The sequence below is a fragment of the Mercenaria mercenaria genome, chromosome 16, assembly GCF_021730395.1.
Source record: "Mercenaria mercenaria strain notata chromosome 16, MADL_Memer_1, whole genome shotgun sequence".
Lineage (NCBI taxonomy): Eukaryota > Metazoa > Mollusca > Bivalvia > Venerida > Veneridae > Mercenaria > Mercenaria mercenaria.
In genome coordinates, this window is record NC_069376.1 from 24,945,981 (window position 1) to 24,951,980 (window position 6,000).

Below are 6,000 nucleotides of genomic sequence, written 5' to 3' on the forward strand. Positions count from 1 at the left end.
TTTCTTCCTCCACGACAAAGCATTAATAGTAGTAATCCCTGAAAGTTTGAATCGATTCAATCCTATAATGAATGAATAATGAATGACGAGTTGCGGTCACAAAAAGTTGCACTATATTATATATACACAACTAAGCATCAGTAGTAGTAATCCCTGAAAGTTTGAATCGATTCCGTCCAGTAATGAATGAGGAGTTGCGGTCACTAAAATGTTGCACGAACGCATGCACGGACGCACGCACGGACGCACGCCATTACCATATTCTCCTCCGATGCCTATCTGTGGGGGATAGTTATGTTGTAAGTGTATCTTAGATGGGTTAGGGTTAGGGTTTGTGTTACGGGGTCGTTATTCTATAGGGGTCACAATTCTATGTGAGGGTCACTTTTCTACATGTGGGGGAGTCATAATATTATGACCGGGGAGTCAATATTCTATATAAATTAATGATCGGGGGTCATTATTCTTTATAGAATAATGACCGTGGGGGGGGGGGGGGGGGGGGGGTCATTATTCTATCGGGGTCGGTTTACAACGTTACACCGGCTGACTACATTACGGTAAGTTTTCTAATAATGAGTTTTCCCATATTTTTCACGTTTGAATGAAAACAACCAGTGAGACAGAAGCCCACATGTGTACACTTCCAGCCACAAACACTTGTTCAGTGCAATTCTTTGTCATTTTAATGTAAACACTTCTGTACAGTTTGATAAGGGACTGCCGTTTTTGTAGAATTTCCTTCGAAAATGATAAAAAAATTTACAAAGCGTCCCTGAGCTCGTTTGCATCAAATCATAAGTATAACACTGTCAAGCAACAACTATCTTCAATGAAATTTCATTGCAGGTAGACTATATGAGATGTAATTGACCAAAAGATGATTCCAACGCAGTGGCGGTGGGTACAATCGCAACGCATTACGGTGTACCTTGTTTTAAAGATTTGATACAAACGTGCTCAGTGGTCGCTTTGTACACTATTTTACCATTTGTGTAGGAAATTATACAAAAAATACAGTCCCTCGTCAAGCTGTACAGAAGTGCTTACATTAATGACAAAGAATTGCACTGGTTTCTAACAGTTGAAAGCAACAAAAAAGTTATATATTTTGAACCATATGTTACATAATCTACTGGTAAGAACTGACAATATGTTCTTATCGTAATAAATGCATATAAAATGTGCTGTATTTTGTATGTTTATAATATTAACACATGAAAAAAATATAAACAAACTTTCAATGGAATTTATTGAATATTTGATTAATGTCTGACTCGATTCTACAAAAATACGTAGACATATATACATAAAATATCATAAGAATGTGGCATATTTATATAGCTGCTGCATTATACCATTCTAGGATTGGGTTGAATTATCTGTACTTCTACAATAATCTTCTCCTTTTAGAGTTATACCAAAATGACAAGAAAAAAAACACAAGATTTCTTGTTTGAATATTGTAAACTAAATTAAGAAACAGATTACCAACTTCTAACAGAAGACAATAAGGAAACCATGATACTTTTAAAAGACCGGAACTTAATTACCTCTTTAAAAGATCAGACAGCTAATCAAACATCAAAAACATTGGGCTTTGATTTTCCTTTTGAGATGGTACAGCATTTCCTGACTTTTTCTTTCGACATATTTTTAAACACCCTCATTTACTGTAAATATGTGATATTACTCTATTTTATACAATCGCAAAAGAAAGAGGAAAAAAAACAATAAAAATATCACTTTCATTAAATATGTAATTAATTAAATAAAGATCAGGAAAGTAAAAAGAAATAGGAAAACAATTGGAAATAGTTTTGACTATTGACTGGCAAGCCCTTCCGTAAGTGTTTTATTACATGACATCAAGTATTAATTTTATCAGTGTTTTTAAGGGAGACTTTTCGTAAATTATGTTGTGTCAAAAAATGAATACAAAAAGGGGGTTATGCCTTTAGAGCTAAGTGTAGGTCGGGATACCGGAAACAAATAATTTTTTTACGCCTAAATACCCAGTTAAAATTGTAAAATGCTCGTATCAAATCTTATATACTGCAGATAATATACCTTGAGCAACTCGATAAAATATCATTCAGATTTTTTGTTCACATCCTATTCCCAAATTCCCAAACTGACGCCGACTTACTACTATGAAAACAGAAAAAAAACAGGATTTTTTTGAGTCGGCTAAAGGCTGAAAGCCTTTTGACGAGTCCTTGCTATCCAACGATTCTCTAAACGGACCAAATAATACAGTGAAGGGATGTAGTTCCATTAGATTTCTCAAACTTCAAACAGTTCACTGCATGAATGAAGTTAAGTTGTGTCAATTCCCTTTGCTATGACCAATATACGATGTAATCTGTCATATTTATGACTTGTAATTGTGCAATTCTCGAATGTAACTCATTAAGCATAAATGTGCATTTTAAGAATTGCGCAGGCTTACAAAGCTTGTGTAACATCCAGCGAAAGACAAAAAATAGTTCCAGCAGGGCTCCAGATAAGATGCGTATTAGCGTAAATTACGTATAGAAATAACGAAAATACGCATGTCTAATAATTTCTAAGCGTATAAAAACGTATATAAAATTACAGAAACGCACACAATGCTTTTTTATAAACAAAATCTGAATCGTCTGGATGCGTTAGGTAACATAGCCGATCAGCCTTAATTCTCCCACATTGAACGTAAACACGCATCGTATGATTTCTATAAACTTTGCGTGGGTTGAATTTTGCAGTCAGTAAACGGATAAATTGTCGGAAGAAGAAGCTCTTACTGGTTTGTTTAGTTACTACTGATATTTAAAATGATTTTAATTCTTATTTTGTCGAGAAATAAACAAATCGGCGAAACATTAAATTCTATTTTCTTGTAGTTTTTGAAATCGAAAGTAGATCGTCTATGTTTGGCGAAACGAAACAACTTTTTTATGAAAAGATTTAAATAAGAGGTAATTTAACCGTAAACTTCAATGTCAGATACTGCCAATTGCTGCTAAATGTCTTCGTATCATCACAATTTGTAAAATATATTGTTCAAACTGGAGAAAAGTGTAATCGTATCCGGATATAATATTTTGGGTAAATATCGAGCTGTGTTATGAAATTTTAAGAAAAAAAAACTAAAAACAAACTGAAACTGGTAGACTATACTGTCAGTACATCAATCATTAGCCGACTCAGGCCATTCAGGCCTTTGATTTGTTTTAATCCTTCATGAAAATTCTTTCTGCTACAGAACATGGAGAAACTTATTTTTAGTTAACTATTCATAAATCAATATGTTTTGATACATCCGGACTGCATCGTGGACTGGCACTATGAGCGGCAGCTGTTAAATCCTGTGGGATCATGGAATGAGCCGTGCCATGAGATAACCAACATAGTGGGTTTGCGACCAGCATGGATCCAGACCAGCCTGCGCATCCGCGCAGTCTGGTCAGGATCCATGCTGTTCGCTAACAGTTTCTCTGATTGCAATAGACTTTGAAAGCGAACAGCATGGATCCTGACCAGACTGCGCGGATGCGCAGGCTGGTCTGGATCCATGCTGGTCACAAACCCACTATGCTGGTTTTCGCATGGCGCGGCTCAAATGTGATATGGCATGCATTGGAATTTTGGTTCTACACATAATAAATAATTACAAAAATTTAAAATAACTTGGATGATGCCAGAAATACTTCCTGATAGACCTATACTGTTTTCTTAAATCTACAAACTCCTGACATTCAATGACAAAACGACTCTCATCCTCTAATATGTAACAGTTGGTACAAATTCTGTTTTCAAAAGGTATCATTATTTGGACGACTCCATCTACCAGTCACAACAGTCAGTCTATGCGATGACATCATCAATCTTGTTAATGTCATTCTGAACTTCCTTATACATATCGCTGTTGAGTAATTACTGAAACTGAACTCAAATATATTCTTGTAAAATAGTGCTCGACTGGATTCATTTATAGATGTGTTCAAATGCTGTTAAAAGCTGTTTTGAAATATTAAGAAAGACCTTTGTGTCTGAATTTCACCTTGGAGACCCAGTTTATTTTGCGAAGAATTATATCTATACAATTCTTCAAAGAAATGTAAACTTGTTTAGTATATTCAACCTGGTCACAATTGCTAATTTTCAACCAATCTTTTATAATATTATAATAGAAAGCAAAAGACATTATAGTTAAAATGGTACGGGCCAAACACACTGGCTATAGCTTTCGCAGAAGCGGTGGTTCACACGCCGCGACGGTGGAAGATTCGTCGCAGAAGCGGCGGATAAATATGACAGGATGAATATATTTCCGTTGTCATCGGTTAGGTTTCTAATGAGTTTATCTTATTTGTTCACATTTGACTTGAAACAACAAGTGAAGACAGGAGCCAAACATATGTACTCTACCAGACACAAACTCTTGTTCAGTACAAGTCCTTGCCATTAATGTAAACACTTCTGTACATTTTGAAGAGGGACAACTGATTTTGAAGAATTTCGATCAAAGTTGAAGATTTGTTTTATTCAAAACGGCCCTTGGTTACGTTTGAATTTTAGCGTAAGTATGACACTATCAAACATCATTCATTCCCTCGTATTTCGTGATTTGCCAGTGTAGGTATATGAAATATTATTATTCGGTGCAATTCCTTGCCATTAATGTAGTATAAGTATGACACTATCAAACAACAACCGGCATTTCATCGTAATCGGTGAATTGTCATCTCGGGCAATGAAATAATCAACCAAAAATGTTTCCAACGCAGTGGGCGGTGGATACAGTTGCAACGCATTACGGTGTGTCCGATCCCTTTGATGACATTTCTGGTCTTTAAACTTACCTAATATGCACTTTTCCGGGATTTGATTTGGTAACGAACATTACATCACACTGTCACCGATCCATGGTTGTGCTACAAGGCCGGTCTGTTTTCAACATATACACGGCTTATAAGTAGCTGTTTTGTGCAGAGTTACATAAGTTTTCAGAGTGACTTGGATATTTCATTTTAAATTTAAAACTGAGTTTGGTATTCTAAAACACGTTGCCCCATCTTCTTTGCTTTAAATTGGTATCCATGCATTTTAATGTGAGTTTATTGCCTTTTTATGCTTTCATCATGGATGAAACTGAAGGACAAAGAAATAAACAGAACAAAGGACGTTCGAGCACTATGTGTATTCAGTTTAACTATTCACTTTGATTTTGCATAGTTTCTCAGCAACCACAGATACTTGATTGTCCATTCGCTTAAAAGCTTTTGTTTTACTAAAACGATTGCCGGAATGCTAAAATGTCTTGTCAACATTCTTATATAACGAAAATAGCAAAGATACTCGAAATCTCGCAACGTATGTCTTTAAAGCTTTTGAAAAAAGGAAGTACCTAAACTCTAACTGTTTAAATAGCTAATACACAATGTGACTGATACTAGTACCTATGAATTATTGAAACAATTGTTAAACTTGTATTTACATATCTGCTATTTTGCCATACATGTTTTATTTATTTAATGCTTTACTTGTATGTATATCGAAGATATGCTGATGGATCTTGTTTGATTTATTGCATAATTAAGATTCTTCTTCTTCTTTTGTTTTCTATGATTTTGTTTTTCATTCAAATATAAATCTTGTTTAAAGATGTTTAAAACTCTCTACGTTATGAGTTTCTACCAGACTGACAATTTTAGGATGGCCTACTAAGGTGTGTGTGGCTCTTTTTTGCTATTGCTGTTCTCGGCATATATTTATACATATATTCTATCCTTACTTGATTATGTATACAAAATGATAGATTTTCTTTAATGTACAAAGTCAAAAGTGGAGACAAAACACAGCTACTGGCAATGCTTATTTTTACATATATGTCTCATTTTTCAATGGCTAATAATTATCCCACTACGTGATGCAAAAATAATGTTTTGAACTCAGCAGATAAACTGCGCGACCTTGAATACTTTATACAGTTCAACATTCTAAATCTTATTTAGA